At 40.5% G+C, this 17,922-nt stretch overlaps 1 non-coding gene across 1 annotated transcript; it reads right to left on the bottom strand.

The window, feature by feature from the left end:
- Positions 1-17,005: 17,005 nt before the first annotated feature.
- Positions 17,006-17,110, bottom strand: LOC121102997. Its single transcript, XR_005835146.1, has one exon. It is a non-coding gene; the product is annotated as a U6 spliceosomal RNA (small nuclear RNA).
- Between the last annotated feature and the right edge of the window lie 812 nt (positions 17,111-17,922).

Here is a 17,922-nt window from a genome sequence, read left to right as displayed (position 1 = left end):
CTTGTCTTTCACTGAGAAAATAAAAGCAAAAAGGAAAGAATGCCAAAGGTGCTCATCATCACCAGTAACTACATACTTGCACTTGTGTCCATTTATTATGCCTATATTATGTTGTTACATTGTTGTTTTCCTCTTGTTATGGAAGAACCAAGCCTTCTTCTACCTGAGTCGGTTCCTTCTACTTGAACATTAGGTCTTATTCCCTCTCACAGATGCCAGGATGTATTTATGGTAATCCCCTCTTCTTTCCTGAATTGTTGGTTTTACTCTCTCTAGTTGATCATAATCTCAGTTTATATGACTTTCATAAGTCATTTATAAAAACCTTTTTTGACCCTAATCTCTCTTCCAGTTGCCCCTCATTGCTCCGCCCCCCCTTATAGTAAACATTTCCAAATATTTGTATATGCTAGCTCTAATTCCTTTTCTCCCATTTTCTCTTGAATTCACCCCATTTGGACTTTCGCCTCTTACTTATCCCTTGAACCTACTCTTGTCAAAGTTACCACGCGCCTCTTTGATACCATGTCTACTGGTTAATTCCCTAGTCTACAACTTACTGGATCTATCAGCTGCCTTTTACATAGTCTTCTTCTTAAATACTGTTCTTTCTTGGCCTCTAGAACTCCACACTCTTTGTTTTGGCTTACCTTGCTGGCTGCTCCTTCTTAGTTGGAAAATAAACAAAAAAGTTTATTTTGTCGTGTTGTTTTCTTGTTGTTGTCAGCTCTTTCTCACTGTCCTGACTTCCAAATTTGGGCATGCCCCAAGACTTACTCTTTGAATAGTTTCATGCTCTGATGATTTCCATTTTCTTTTCCTACATACAGCCCTAATGAAGCTGCACATATACCGTCTTCTCCCCTCACTCAGTGAAAATTCCATTCATCTGGTTGTTTAGGCACAAAACCTAGGGATCATTCTTTGGGTTCATTCCTCAGGACTTGGCAATTACTATTTCTTCTGCTTGTTATGTTCACATTCCAGACAAGTACATAGGTGGCTTCCCCACCACCTCAGGCCTTTACTCACAATTTGCTTTACATGGGAGGAATTTCTCTGACCACCTACTAGAAATTACAGCCTTCCCCTAGCCCCCTTGCCACCCTCTTGTACTCTTATCTTCCTTTCCTGCTTTATTTTTTTCCATGGCGTTTATGATCTGATGTTTTATATTTTTTTATGTATTTGTGGACTCTCTCCCCCACCAGCATATAAACTCCCCAAGGACAATTATCTTTATTTTATTTACTATTATATCCCCAGTGTCTAGACACTGCCTGTTATATGGTAAGTGCTCAAAAAATATTTGTCGAATGAATAAATATGCCTCAACAGACTCTAATTCCTTATGTATATTTGGATCTCAGTGAATGGTTGTTGAATTCATCTTTGTTCAAGATGGAGAAGGATCATTGAGTACAAACCTATATTTTGCAAATGAGAAAACTAAAATCTTAAAAAGCAAGTGATTTGCTATAATTGCACAAATAGCAGAGGGCCATAACTAGAAGTCTCTCGTAAGTACACATAACATTTAAATTTGAAATAAAAGCAGAGGTTGATAGACTTCAGATAGTTTGGAGCAGTGAGGTCCAGAATGGATATACTTATTTTTGTATTTATTCTATAAATATTTATTTAATACCCTGATGTGACTTGCCCTGGTCTTGGGTCTGTAATAAAATATTGAGCAAGACAGATCCCTGTCCTTGATGGACTGTCAAAGAAGCCCATTGAACAGGCAATCATAATGAAATGTGATAGGCCATAAGATAGGGAACTGAAGGGTACTCTGTGAGCAGAGAGAGATACTTGACCTGGGAAGAGGGTTCCCAGACGAAATTACTTTTCAGGTGTGACCTAAGGCAAAGCAGGAGAAACTGATCTTAGCTTCTTCCCAAGCAAAGCTGGGAAGTTTGTGACCAGAATCTTACCTCTTTGAGAATCTTAGAATTCAGAGTGTTAACTAATCTACCTGGAGTCCCATTAGCTCTCCTATCTTACCCCTCCATGTTTATTATCATCATTGTTATCTCTACAATCAACATTATCATCATCTGGGACATTGTTTTAGTTTCTTTTTTTTCTTTTTTTTTTCTTTTTAATAATGATTTTTTATTATATTATGTTAGTCACCATACAGTACATCCCCGGTTTTCGATGTAAGGCTCGATGATTCATTAGTTGTGTATAACACCCAGTGCACCATGCAATATGTGCCCTCCTTACTACCCATCACCGGTCTATCCCATTCCCCCACCCCCCTCCCCTCTGTAGCCCTCAGTTTGTTTCTCATAGTCCATAGTCTCTCATGTTTCATTCCCCCTTCTGATTACCCCCCCTTTCTTTATCCCTTTCTTCCCCTACTGATCATTCTAGTTCTTATGTTCCATAGATGAGAGAAATCATATGATAGTTGTCTTTCTCTGCTTGACTTATTTCACTAAGCATTATCTCCTCCAGTGCCGTCCATGTTGTAGCAAATGTTGAGAACTCATTCTTTCTGATTGCTGAGTAATATTCCATTGTATATATGGACCACAACTTCTTAATCCAGTCATCTGTTGAAGGGCATCTCGGCTCCTTCCACGATTTAGCTATTGTGGACATTGCTGCTATGAACATTGGGGTGCATATGGCCCTTCTCTTCACTACGTCTGTATCTTTGGGGTAAACACCCAGTAGTGCAATGGCTGGATCATAGGGTAGCTCAATTTTTAACTTTTTAAGGGACCTCCACACTGTTTTCCAGAGTGGCTGTACCAACTTGCATTCCCACCAACAATGTAGGAGGGATCCCCTTTCTCCACATCCTCTCCAACAATTGTTGTTTCTTGCCTTGTCTATTTTTGCCATTCTAACTGGCGTAAGGTGGTATCTCAGTGTGGTTTTGATTTGAATTTCCTTGATGGCTAATGATTTTGAACATTTTTTCATGTGTCTGTTAGCCATTTGTATGTCTTCATTGGAAAAGTGTCTGTTCATATCTTCTGCCCATTTTTTGATTTGTTTATTTGTTTCTCGTGTATTGAGTTTGAGAAGTTCTTTGTAGATCTTGGATACCAGTCCTTTATCTGTAGTGTCATTTGCAAATATATTCTCCCATTCCGTGGGCTGCCTCTTAGTTTTTCTGACTGTTTCCTTGGCTGTGCAGAAACTTTTAATCTTGATGAAGTCCCATAAATTCATTTTATCTTTTGTTTCTCTTGCCTTTGGGGATGTGTCATGAAAAAGGTTGCTTTGGCCGATGTCGTAGAGGTTGCTGCCTATGTTCTCCTCTAGAATTTTGATGGATTCCTGTCTCACATCGAGGTCTTTCATCCATTTGGAGTTTATTTTTGTGTATGGTGTGAGAGAGTGGTCAAGTTTCATTCTTTTGCATGTAGCTGTCCAATTTTCCCAGCACCATTTATTGAAGAGACTGTCTTTTTCCCACCGGATGTTTTTTCCTGCTTTATCAAATATTAGTTGCCCAAAGAGCCGAGGGTCCATTTCTGGGCTCTCTATTCTGTTCCATTGGTCTATGTGTCTGTTTTTGTGCCAGTACCATGCTGTCTTTGTGATCACAGCTTTGTAGTACAGCTCGAAATCCGGCATTGTGATGCCCCCAGCTTTGTTTTTCCTTTTCAACAGTTCCTTGGAGATTCGGGGCCTTTTCTGTTTCCATACAAATTTAAGGACTATTTGTTCCAGTTCTTTGAAAAATGTCCTCGGTATTTTGATCGGGATAGCATTGAAAGTGTAGATTGCTCTGGGTAGCATGGACATTTTAACTATGTTAATTCTTCCAATCCATGAGCATGGAATATCTTTCCATCTTTTTATGTCTTCCTCAATGTCTTTCAAGAGTGATTTATAGTTTCTAGAATATAGGTCCTTTACGTCTCTGGTTAAGTTAATTCCAAGGTAACGTATGGTTTTTGGTGCTATTGTAAATGGGATGGATTCCCTAATTTCTCTTTCTTCGGTCTCGTTATTCGTGTATAGAAATGCAACTGATTTCTGAGCATTGATTTTGTATCCCGCCACGTTACTGAATTGCTCTATAACTTCTAATAGTTTGGGAGTGGCTTCTTTTGGGTTTTCCATATAGAGTATCATGTCATCTGCAAAGAGAGACATTTTGACTTCTTCTTTGCCAATTTGAATACCTTTGATCCCTTTTTGTCGTCTGATTGCTGTTGCAAGGACTTCTAGTACTATGTTGAATAATAGTGGCGAGAGTGGGCATCCTTGTCGAGTTCCTGATCTTAAGGGAAAGGCTTCCAGCTTTTCCCCATTGAGAATAATATTTGCAGTAGGCTTTTCATAGATGGCTTTTATGAGATTGAGAAATGTACCTTCTATTCCTACACTCTGAAGGGTTTTAATCAGGAAAGGATGCTGTATTTTGTCAAATGCTTTTTCGGCATCGATTGAGAGGATCATATGGTTCCTGAGTCTTTTCTTGTTGATATGATGTATCACGCTGATTGATTTGCGAATATTGAACCACGCTTGCATCCCAGGTATGAATCCCACTTGATCGTGATGGATAATCCTTTTAATGTACTGTTGGATTCTATTAGCAAGTATCTTGTTGAGGATTTTGGCGTCCATATTCATTAGGGAAATCGGTCTGTAATTCTCCTTTTTGAGGGGGTCTTTGCCTGGTTTGGGGATCAAGGTAATATTGGCCTCATAGAATGAGTTTGGTAGCTTTCCTTCTGTTTCTATTTTTTGAAATAGCTTTAGGAGAATAGGTATTATTTCTTCTTTGAATGTTTGGTAGAATTCCCCAGGAAAACCGTCCGGGCCTGGAGTTTTGTTATTTGGAAGGTTGTTTATCACTGACTCAATTTCTTCATAATTAATTGGCCTGTTTAAGGAATCAATTTCTTCCGGTTTCAATCTTGGTAGTTTATAGGTTTCCAGGAAGGATTCCATCTCTTCCAGATTGCTTAGTTTATTGGCATATAGCTGTTGATAAAAATTTCTAATAATCCTTCCAATTTCAATGGTGTTCGTCGTGACCTCTCCTTTTTCATTCATAATTTTAATAATCTGGGTCCTTTCTCTTTTCTTTTGGATAAGTCTTGCCAGTGGTCTGTCAATTTTATTGATTCTCTCAAAGAACCAGCTTCTAGTCCTGTTGATCTGCTCTACTGTACTTCTGGTTTCTGCTTGATTGATTTCAGCTCTAATTTTGGTCAACTGCTTCCTCGTGCGTGGATTAGGCCTGTCCCTCTGTTGCTGTTCCAGCTTCTTGAGGTGAGAATATAAAAACTGCATTTTAGATTTTTCTATTCTTTTGAGTGAGGCTTGGATGGCTATGTATTTCCCCCTTAGGACTGCCTTTGCAGTATCCCATAGGTTTTGGACTGTTGTATTTTCATTCTCATTGGTCTCCATAAATTGTTTAATTTGATTTTTGATTTCCTGGTTTATCGAGTCATTCCTGAGCAGGATGGTTCTTAGTCTCCAAGTGTTTGAGTTTCTTCCAAATTTTTCCTTGTGGTTGAGTTCCAATTTCAGAGCGTTGTGGTCTGAGAATATGCAGGGGATAATTTCAATCTTTTGGTATCGGTTGAGACCTGTTTTGTGTCCCAGAACATGGTCTATTCTTGAGAATGTTCCATGGGCATTAGAATAGAATGAGTATTCTTTGGTTCTGGGGTGTAGTGTTCTATATATATCTATGAGGTCCAACTCGTCGAGTATGGCATTCAAAGCCTTTGATTCTTTGCTTAGTTTTTGCCAGGGTGTTCTGTCTATTTCTGAGAGTGGAGTGTTGAGGTCCCCTACTATTAATGTATTTTTATTTATATGTCTCTTTATTCTGGTTAAGAGTTGGCTTGTGTATCTTGCTGCTCCCCTGTTGGGGGCATATATATTTATAATTGTCATATCCACTTGTTGAATACTTCCCTTAAGAATAATATAGTGCCCTTCTGCATCTCTAACTATAGTCTGTAGTTTAAAATCCAATTTATCTGATATGAGAATTGCTACCCCAGCTTTCTTTTGAGGTCCATTTGCGTGAAAGATGGTACTCCATCCCCTTACTCTCAGTCTGAATGCATCTTTGGGTTTGAAATGAGTCTCTTGTAGACAGCAAATGGATGGGTCATTTCTTTTTATCCAATCTGCAACCCTGTGGCGTTTTATGGGATGGTTCAAACCATTTACATTAAGACTGATTACTGAGAGATATGATTTTAATGTTGCCATGTTGCCAGTAAAGTCTTTGTTTGTATTGGCTGTGACTTTCTGTTCTGTATCACTCTTGGGGCCTTTTTACTTTTATAGAACCCCCCGTAATATCTCCTGTAGGGCTGGTTTCGTGGTTACAAAATTGGTTAGTGACTGGCGATTCTGAAATGTCTTTATTTCTCCATCAATTCTGAATGACAGCCTTGCTGGATAAAGGATCCTTGGCTGCATGTTTTTCTCTGAAAGAGCTTTAAATATGCTCCCCCAACTCTTTCTCTCATTCCAGGTCTGTGTAGACAGGTCTGACGTAATTCTGATGCTTTTGCCTTGGTACGTCAGAAATTTCTTTGCCCTGGCCGCTTTCAATACTGTATCCTTGGATCTCATATTTGCGAATTGCACTATGACGTGACGTGGCATAGGTTTGTCGTGGTTGAGCTTGGGAGGGGTCCTCTCTGCCTCTTGGACACGAATGTTTGTTTCCCTTGCTAGATTAGGGAAGTTTTCAGCTACAATTTGTTCAAATATCTCTTCTAGACCTCTGTTTTTCTCCATCCCCTCGGGGCTGCTGATGATTCTAACATTGGATCGTTTCATTGAGTCAGTAATCTCCCGTAACCTACATTCATGGGCGTGGATTTTTTTAAGACCATCTTCTATTTTCATTTTTTCCTCTATTAACCCATCCTCCAATTCACTAACCCCTTCCTCTGCTTCTGCGACCCTGGCCGTCAGAGCCTCTAGTTTTGCCTGCATTTGGCTCATAGAAATTTTAATTTCTGTCAGATTCGCTCTCATTTCTGTCCTTAGGGATTCTATATTCTCAGTAACCTTTTCGTTAATAGTTTTTTCAATTCTACTCATCATTTTGACCATTGTTACTCTGAATTCCATTTCTGATAATTTGGTTACATCCATATCCATTATTTCTGTGGCAGAGGCCACAGAATCACTGTCTTTTCTTTGCTGGGGGGGGCTTCTCCTTCTTGTCATTCTGATGAAGAGAGGTTGCGGGGTTTCCAGAGCCCAAATTATTGACTGGGTCCCAGGCCGTGCCCCTTGTTTTATAGGGATCTTAGGGATGTGGGCTTCTTCTTTAAAGATTTTATTTATTTATTTATGTGGCAGCCAACCAGCGAGAGAGGGAACAGAAGCAGGGGAGTGAGAGAGGAAGAAGCAGGCTCCCAGCGGAGGAGCCCGATGAGGGACTCCTTTCCGGAACGCTGGGATCACGCCCTAAGCCGAAGACAGGCGCTCAATGACTGCGCCACCCAGGCGCCCGGGTTGTGGGCTTCTTGATTTTTCAGCCTGCCTTCTGTGTTCTGGGGGAGGGGCCTGCCGCGCCGATACTCAGGCAGCCCTGTTTGGTTAGAGTCTCCGTGTCCCCTGCGAGGGAGGATGGGGATGGGCACCTGTCCTTTGTGTTTCTAATGCCGCCAGCCACCGGCCGCCCCGCGCGCTCCCGGGTCTCCCGGTCTCAGTCTATGCCCGGTGAGCACACCTCGATTCCGGAGTTTCGTGAGAAGCCTGGTGGCGCGCGCACCCGGTTCAGGGTCTCAGTCTGGTGTTTCGCGGGTGCCAACCGCGAGTCCGCCCGCTCCCCCGTGCAGGTGGCCCGCCAGCCGCCAGCCGCCCGCTGCTCCAGGAGCTCCCGGTCTCAGTCTGGATCCCGTGAGCACACCGGGATTCCGGTGTTCGGGATGCCTGGTGCGCCGCCGCGTTCACCTCACCGGTCTCAGTCCGCTCTCCTCCGGGTGCCCTCCTGTGAGTCCGCCCGCTCCCCCGTGCAGGTGGCTGCCGCTTCCGGAGCCCAAGCGCGGCGGCTCCCTCCCCTTCCGTTTATCTTCCGATATCCGTGCACGGTTTACAGCTCCCCTCTTCGTACCTCAATACTCAGCGCTGGAGATGTTCATTTGTAGAGATCCAGATGCATCATCCTGCGTCTCAGGCTGATTCCGTGGTTATTTAGGCTGGTCTGGTACCTATCCAGCTCGACTCAGGGGACCGGCTGAAAAAGGGGTCCCCTACTCCTCCGCCATCTTAACTCCTCTCCCCCTCTTGTTTTAGTTTCTGGTATAGTAATAACTTGTACCTTATTTGAATAAGGTGGTTTTTTTTTTTCTTTTTAAATCTAAATACACAGTGTCATGAGAATTTCAGCAGTGTTTGCATCCCATGAATGAACCCTGAGGATGAATATTTTCCAAATAGCCCTGAAGGTGCATTATTTTTTTTTTAATTTTTTTAATAATAATGTTTTATTATGTTATGTTAGTCACCATACATACAGTACATCCTTGGTTTTTGATGTAGTATTCCATGATTCATTGTGTATAACACCCAGTGCTCTGTGCAATATGTGCCCTCCTTAATACCCATCACCAGCCTATCCCAACCCCCCACCCCCCTCCCCTCTGAAGCCCTCAGTTTGTTTCCCAGAGTCCATAGTCTTTCGTGGTTCATTCCCCCTTCTGTTTACCGCCCCCCCCTTCATTCTTCCCTTCCTTCTCCTACCGATCTTCCTGCTATTTCTTATGGTCCATAAATGAGTGAAACCATATGATAATTGTCTTTCTCTGCTTGACTTATTTCACTTAGCATAATCTCCTCCAGTCCCCTCCATGTTGCTGCAAATGTTCGGTAATTGTTCTTTCTGATGGCTAAGTAATAGTCCATTGTATGTATGGACCACATCTTCTTAATACAGTCATCTGTTGAAGGGCATCTCAGCTCCTTCCACGATTTAGCTATTGTGGGCAATGCTGCTATGAACATTGGGGTGCATATGGCCCTTCTCTTCACTACATCTCTATCTTTGGAGTAAATACCCAGTAGTGCAATTGCTGGATCATAGGGTAGCTCTATTTTTAACTTTTTTTTTTTTAAAGATTTTATTTATTTATTCGACAGAGAGAGAGACAGCCAGCGAGAGAGGGAACACAAGCAGGGGGAGTGGGAGAGAAAGAAGCAGGCTCATAGCAGAAGAGCCTGATGTGGGGCTCGATCCCATAACGCGGGGATCACGCCCTGAGCCAAAGGCAGATGCTTAACCGCTGTGCCACCAGGCGCCCCTCTATTTTTAACTTTTTAAGGGACCTCCACACTGTTTTCCAAAGTGGCATTATGTAAAAATCTGGACTTCCTTGATAACCTGTTCCTCTCAAAGTACCCAGTATACTGAGATCCTTTTTCTTTCCTTCTCCTATGTGCCTCAGCAGTACTTTAAATTGCTTATTAGAGCAGTTAAGCATTTAGAATATTAATAAGGACTAGCATACTCATCTATTAAATTACAATGATATGTTAATATTCAGAATTTCGGTGACATCTTTATTTTGGAGTTTGGGCCACTAATAAAGGCAATGCAGGGTCAAAGTGATTTTCAGATCATTTTAACAGGATAACAGGATAAGAATTTCTATCCTGGACTGCTTTCCATTTCAAAGTTGATGAGGACACTGTTCTGTTGGTAATAAGGACAGAAAATTTATAAGGGTGTGCAAAGCAGATTATGGTGCAGCCTAGCTGTTGAATTTTTCATCCGCATCATAAACAAAGAAGGATGAGAAACATTTACTCTGCATTTCAAAGATCTGTACATGAAAAGAGGCTGTGGAATGGGAAGCCAGCACAATTAAGTTTCAGTCTTTAAAATGTCACTGCACTTTAGACATTTCTGTATATGGCTTCTCACTCTTAATTCTTTATTTTTCATTAAACTTTAGGAAACTCCTATCTCATTTGGAGATCAAGTCACTGAAAAGCAGGAACCAAGGGATTGGAGCTCTCAATTACATTATAGGTTCTGAACTCATGCCATCCCAGTGTTTCAATATAACACTGATTAACAAGAGGAGATTTTCTTATCTTTATAATCTGCTTACAGTACAGTATAGCACCCTGATAACAATTCCTAAGTTGGGTAAAATGAATTATCATCATGGGTGTTGCAGAAAGTTCAAATGCAAAATAAACTGAAATTTTAGTGACTCCGTAGTGTTGCCATAGTGGATGATGCCAGAGATTTTGGCACATGCTCAGAAGGTGAGGAGGAAAGATTAAACCAGATGTTTCTGACCAGGACCTTTAAAGGATAGAATGTTTATTTCTTCTGATGGTAAACACTCTGACATCAACGGGGTACAACAGTGTCATTGTATTGATGTCAGGTCAGCATTTAGTAATTTCTTCTGATTCCAGCAATATTGATTATAATGTTTCACTTTTTGCCTTCCCTTACTGTTTATATAAGGGCCATACCACTTTCTAGGTACTGTTTTTATTCTTTTATCTGTGTGTATACGTGTATATAGGTGGTGTGGTGTGTGTATACACACGTGTGTGTATACACATACACACATATTTGTTAATATGCACACATATATATTATAGTAATTTTATTTCTTGCAACTACTTTACAAGATATGTTATTATTCAGAAGAGGGATATGTCATTAATATCTATGAATCACTTTGGTTTAATGATGGAATGATTCTTTTTTTATTCAGCCTTAAAATGGACTTTTTCATATCTATAATGACTTCTTAGCATACGATAATAAATGCTTGTGCACATTTAAGGATGTAAAGAAACTACCTGTGATAAATGTTAACCATTTGGAATTTAACAAATGTACTTAAGCTCCTTCGAGACCCTTGCTCGATGTTTATGGGTGTAAGTTAGAGACCTGAAGGCGTAAACAAGGCTCTGACGCATTGACATGAGACAGAGGTTGCAAGCAGGTGGCCCACAGTGATGTTTTATTTTGTCGTGATTTAAAAATTTAAAAAATATTTTTATATTTAATATTTTAATGTTATTTGATTGTTAACACTTAAAAATTGAGAGCGTTCACAAAGACATCTGACTTTCTGCTTGTCTCGAAATATTAGGTATCTGGGAACACTTGATGTATATTCAGGGATGCAATGGTAGATGCTTAACATCTGGCCGTCAAGGAAAAAGAATCCTCATTCTCAGAATTCGCCGATTTCTGTGCTGTAAATGCTCCCACCGTTACTGATTTCCAGCTACCTATGTGATGTGATTACAGTGGAGTTGGGAAGATACGCACATAGTCAGCTGTTGCTAACGGGTCTGAGCCAGCTCACTACTCTCTAATCAATCGTCAACACAACTACTTACTATACAATCTCCCTCGTTCTCCGTATTTCCTACCAAATCCTTGTTTCTTATTTAGGTGACTTGCTAATCCACAGAAAAAGAAAACAGCTGACCCGATCAGGACAGCATGATAAACTGGGGCCCAGTTGGTCCTCAATTAGAAGGAGGGACAAGAATTAGAGGAGATATCAGTTATTAATCAAGTCCTGTCATTTTGAACTGATTGTTACAGAAGTTATCGTGTGGTTTCCTGAATTGTTAGTAAAGATAGCAATCTGGCTTCCTGCAGGTCTGGTTTACAGCCATCTGTCTTCCTTGACTGATTACTGCAAATAAAGGGTTTGGTTTCCTGGGAAGGTTGCTCTAGGTTGTAGGTCAGAATTCTGTTTTTATGTCTGGTCTGGCCATTGTCTATTTGTGTATTTAGTCTCACGTGGTGGCCCTGACTGCCCTTCTCATGGACTGCCTTTTTTCTGTTATACATTCTTATTTCTGAGGATATTTGCGAATTGAGTCTGTCAATATTAGGTCCTCCAACAGTCAAAAGAGGTTTTATAAAAGGCATGTTTTAGGTGGTATAATATTTATGGTAAGAAATATATATTTGGTCTTCACAGTTCTGAGCACATAGGTCCTAAAGCCCTTGGGTTTTCCTAAGTTATGCTAATGAGTTGAATTTTGGAAAGCTAAGGATGGGAGTTGGTTGCCAGGGGAACCAAACCCCTGAACCTTCAGGGAGAGGAGAGAGGCTAAAGATTGAGTTCAGTCACCAGTCATCCATGATTTAATCATGATTATATAGCAAAGCCTCCATTAAAAACCCAGAAGGATGGGGTTCAGAGAGCTTCCAGTCTGGTGAACCCGTGCAGATGCGGGAAGAGTGATGCATTCCATCCCCACAGCATGGGAGCTCCGTGCCCCTTCCCACATACCTTGCCATATGCATCCATCTGCAGAAGTTAAATCCTTTTATCAGAAACTGGTAATCTAATAAGAAAATGTTTCTCTGAGTTCTGGGAGTGCTCTAGCAAGTTAATCAAACCCAAGGAGGGAGTCACTGGAACCCGTGGTCTGCAGCCAGTGGGTCAGAAGCACAGGGGACAGCCTGGATCTGCAACATGCATCTGAAGTGGGAGGGAGGGGGTCCTTCTTGTAGGACCGAGGCCTTACCCCATGGGATCTGGCCCTATCTCCAGGTAGCTACTGTCAGAATTGAGTTGAATTATAGGATACTCAGTTGGTGTCCTGGAAAAAAACCCCACATGTTGGAAGTGGATAATACCAGAATCATAGCAGTGGGAATGGGAGATTGATGGAGACAGCATGGAATGGTCCATGTCACAGAGCTGCAAAGGGGAAGGTGGGGAACACACAGAGAAGGCCTGGCCCCAGCAACAGTCACGCCCAAGAGACTCGGCACTTCCTTACTACTGCCTCTATTGTACTTTGCTGTTGCTCAAGTTTTAGCTTAAGCCTTTCCTGGAGGAGTTTCCATCTCAAATGATAACTGAACTTAGCTGCCCCTTGAGATATCTAAACCAGCAAAGGGGTTCAGTACATCTTAGCTAAGCAGTAAAGTGTAATATGCCTATCGCCAACGATGGTGGCTTTTCAGACGATGCTGGTTGACTGGGATCAGGCCTGGGTCAGAGTCTAGCCTCTGTGGCCTCTGGTCAACAGACTCAGGTCTGTCCTTATAGCAGCATACACGGTGAACACTGCCATTTAGGTGCCTTTTATAACTTGACAGATGGCATACATGGAGCTGCTCTTCCAAATTCCTTTGGTTGCATATTAGAGGGAGTTCTTGCAAGACGGAATTCCTGGATTCTGCTTTTTATTCCACTTCTGCCTTGCAGTTGGCTCTTCAATATTCTGCTTTTCTCCAACCCTTGGACATTGAGCCTCCCCACCCTTTTAAATAAAATTCCAACTTTTTAAGGTATTTCCTTTGCTAATTAAAAGCAATAAAGTAATTTTGCTCTAATTTTGCCTTATGTTAATGAAGTATGAAGACTTTTCCTCCCATTATTCTGTCTTTTTTTCCTACCTCTCTATTTTTCCTTATTTCTTCTTCTTTTTAGCTTAGCTGTGCCTGTGTTATTGGTTAGTGTTGATGGGAGTTTAGAAGGCAGGATATGTTATTGAATTTGCTTTGCACTGCATTTAATATCGTATGATATCCAGCTGTGTTTTCTGGCTTGACAGCAATGCTACCAGAAAATAGTTTTTCCCCCAGATGTTACACTGAACTTTTCAATTTCTAGCCATCCATGCTAGATCCCTAGCAGAAAAAAAAAAAAAAGTCATATCATTTTACATGATTTGTGGTGGTGTCTGTTCAAATACATTAATAAGTATAGAAAAGCAAAGTAAATAGATTGGGAACCACAAGGCATCTAAGGTTGTAAGGATACTGAGAAGCTACTGGATATATTTTTTTTTTTTTTTTTGGACCGGTGTGTAATATAAGGTAAGTTGCTGATAACCGAACAATGCTTTGGGTAAGGTTTAAACGGTAGGTGTCTTTGTGCTAATTGTCTTCAGACAGACAAATTTTTTGAAAGTCTGTCCATCTCCCCTTTTGGGCATATACTCCCTTTTGAACATATGACTCAAAAGTGAGCTCAAAGTGTTTTTTCAAGAAGAAAAATTCACTCCTTCCTCCTGGCAGTCATTCCTCCTACCAAGGTGGCCCATGACTTAGCAAATTCTGCCACTTGTCCCATTAGCTGGGTGGTTTTTAGTAGATGGTGTCATTCAGTTCCCTTTACCCAACAGTGCACTGATCACCAGCTGCTTTCAACCTCGGCTGCTGTATCCCTCAGGGTTCCAACGGAGAAACAGAACCAGTGAGGGAAAGAGAGACAGAGATTGGTTGCAAGGATTGGCTTACACAGTTGTGAGTGCTGGCTAGGCAAATCTGAAGAAATCCATAGGGCAAGCTGTCAGGAAGGGCAAGCTAGACTTCTCAGGCTGAATTTGCCCAAAACTGCTGTCCACAGGCAGAATTTCTTCCTCTTCAGGGAAGCCTCAGTTCTGCTCTGAAAGCCTTCTAACTGCTTGCATCAGGCCCACCCAGATTATCTAGGATGATCTTCCTTAGAGTATACTTCTTATAGACTTTAATCACATCGACAAATACCTTTACAGCCATACGCAGTGTTTTGCTGGGTAACTAGAGACCACAGCTTAACCAAGTTCACATATAAAACTATCACAACTGCCCTTCCTCCAGAGAGTTGCTCTCAGGTGATGGGAACTGCTTGCCCTGGAGGAATATGCCCCCAGCTGAGGAGCAGCTAGTCATGCACTGGCTGGGGGGGGTTACAAATGCCTGCCTGTCCTCTTGTAAGATGGGAATGATCTGTGGTTCAGTTTATATGAATTATTATATATGACATATAATATTACTATATAATATTTATTATTATACTATATAATATATAGTATAAATAAAATAGTTATAATATGTAATGTATAATATAAGTTGTATTATATATTTATATAATTTATATATTAAATTCATAAATGCACATACATCCTAAATTATCATTGCCTTGTGTGCCAGAAACCATGCTTTGTTTTCACCAAATCCTTTTTCCTTTTCTTCTTCCTGGCAGCATTTGAAGGTGATGTTATTTTAGGGTGGGCCATGTGACTAGATCTGGTAGGGGGCTCTAAGCAGAGGTGATGTGTGTCACTCAAGGCCAAAGTATAGAAGGGCAAAAGGAGTGCGTGTTCTCTGCACTTTCTGTTTCCGTCTGTGGCCACGTGGATGGTGTGGATGGTTTAAATGCTGCAGGCGCTCTAGATAGTGTAGCTGTGTGATGCTAGCAGCCGTGCAGATCTGCATGTCACTGCCTAGGAGGGGACTGCCCCCGGAGAGCCACTGCACCTGCTGTGGGTTCTCATAAGCAAGAATTAAACCTTTTTATGTTACACCCCTGAAATTTTAGGGTTTATTTGTTACCAGCTCAACATATATACATCCTTTCCTCTTCTCTTAGGGTAGGAGATATTATGTCTACCTAAGGCTTTTGGTTTTGTCCTTTTTTTTTTTTAAGATACAATATAAGCAATTTTCTGCAATTGCAGACAATATAAGCAATTTTCTGAAGCCACCCTGCATTCTTATACTTCCATGCTCATTCTGGTATTGTCCTCTTGGTCTCAAAAGTCCCGAGGCAGACTTGCAATCAGTTACTAGTCTACTCTTTATAGGCAAAATCTTAACTAGATTACTTGGATTCCTCATTAATAAGAAAGTGATAATAATTCCTAATCAAAGTGTTGTTTTTTTTGGACTTACTAAATCCGTGTTTCCAGAAACCATTAGTATAATCTCTGATTCAGAAGTTAAAATGCCTAGCAGAAACTCATTAATGGTTTTGCTGTCTTTTTCTCTTTTCCCCTTATTAAAAGCCTACACATCCTTCAATGTTTACCTCACATGTGACCTCTTGTTGCTTAAATGTTTTCCATTTTTCCTTTGCAATCACTAGGCACAATATGTGCTCTTTTGTTCAGCCTTATTTCGTTCTGCCTAGAATTAGAGCTATTTGTTCACACATCTTACTGCTTTCTAGTAGATTTTCAACTCTTCAAGGGCAGAAAGACCTGTCTCTTTCATCTTTGTATTTTCTCCTTCCTCCTCACAGCACCCCGTGAGTGCCTGGCAAATAGGAGGTTCTCAACGATATATATTAAAATGGAATGAAATGAAACCTAACAGGTTTTGCAAATAAAATGGACGTGTCTTTTCCCAGAACCTCCAGAGGTATTTTGGAGAGGAGGGCAAATGAGATGGGCACAGTGTACCCAGTGTGCGTTCTCTAAATCATTAGCAAGGTTAAAACTGAAGGTCCATGCTGTCTGGCAGCTATGACAAGGAATATTTGCAGTTAACCAAGTTTTATGCGGTAGTCATTCTACATGGATTTTGCACAGCTCTGCTGATAACAAAGACACACCACAGAGATATTTGACATTTTTCTTTACAGATCTCGTTCCACTCAGCTCTGGACTCAGAGCTTAAGTTAGCTTGCATAATGGCTGTCAGACTTGCAAAGAAGCCTGCAACTTGAAGTCTCGGAAGGCGGCGAAAGAGAGAATGAGACCTACAAAGGCATTTTAGCTTTCGTTGCCTTTTCACAGCTTTGACCACAGTGTTTAAAAATAATTGCAATGGCAGAGATCTAGATACTTAGGAGAGAACAGAAGCAGTGTGTTTTTAAGTGTTTGCTGTTGTTCTTTTCAGTAAGTCATAATGATTGTAGAATAGTTCATGGAATTACGGTTAGAACAATTTTTTAAACTTAGCTTTATAAATTTAGCTTTTTAAAATTTTGTTTTATAATAAAGGAATGGCAAAATACATTATGATCCATTAATTCTAAGGAATATCCTGAGACATTTAAAAGTCGTATTTTTGCAGGATATTTATCAATTGAGAAAAAGGTAAGAAGGAGTAGGTTATCAAAGGGGAGCAACCAAATTAAATATGTATGTCTCAGAAAGGATGTGTGGGCATGTGCATAGAGAAATCCTGGAAGGAAATACATCAAAACATTAATAGTGTGTGTTCTTTCAGTTTTTGACTGGCAAAACTGTTGTGGATAATTTCCATGTGTTTTTCTGTTTTGTTTTGTTGTTTTTCTTTCTTTCTTTCTTCTTCTTTTTTTTTTTTAAATAAGGAAACTTCAGAAATTTGCATGCCGTCCTTGTGAGGGGCTTGCTAACCTTCTCTGTATCGTTCCAATTTTAGTATGTGTATTGTGGAAGTGAGCACAGTTTTAATGTTTTTACATGTACTTTTCTGTGTCTCCCTCTATATTTCTATAGGATTTCTTTTTAGCTTTTCCCTTAGTTCTGCTGTAAAAACAGAAGAAATCGGAAAACAAAAGATGACTTAATTTGACTTAATGTTATAGCATACCTTTAGGTAGTGAGTATAGGTTAGGCTTCTCTCTAAGCATTTTTCATAAGTTATCATATTTCATCTTCATAAAAATCCTGCTATTATTTATATTTATTTACCAGGTGAAGGAATCAAGGCTTGGCAAGGTTAGGGAACGTGGCTGTGGCAACCCACATAGTAAGTGGCAGATTTCACATCCACAGATCTGCTCCAGAGCTGTGCTCAGAACATTAGACCCCAGACAGCTCCTAGGATGCACTGAGGGGAAGGGAGTTTGTGGTGACATGTGCTTGTATTATTTGGGGGGAATTCTGTTCCCTCCCAGCCTGCTGAAAGCAGTGAGGAAGACTAGGGACTGATCTTGGAATGGAGGAAATATGATCTCTGAATTAACAGAGCAGTAGGGTTGACTGGCAATACAAATTGTATTTTTATCCAAACAAGTTCCCAATTTTCAATGGCCTAAATGATGACTACAGAATTTGATGGTCTTTGAAGGTCTTGACAGGAGAGTGGTAGTCAACCCTGTTCTTTATTATTTTTTTTATTAGAAACATATGTATATTTGGTAATGTGTGTTACAGTAAAAAAGTCAATATCTTTAATATATATAAAGCTCTTCCAAACCAATAAGAATGGAAAAGTACAAGAACAGCCAACTCACAAAGGAATATGTATGACCA

Source organism: Ursus maritimus, unplaced genomic scaffold (genome assembly GCF_017311325.1).
Source record: "Ursus maritimus isolate PB19 unplaced genomic scaffold, ASM1731132v1 scaffold_16, whole genome shotgun sequence".
Classification (NCBI taxonomy): domain Eukaryota; kingdom Metazoa; phylum Chordata; class Mammalia; order Carnivora; family Ursidae; genus Ursus; species Ursus maritimus.
Note: the sequence above shows the minus strand (reverse complement) of the source record. Positions and strands in the feature narration are given on the sequence as shown.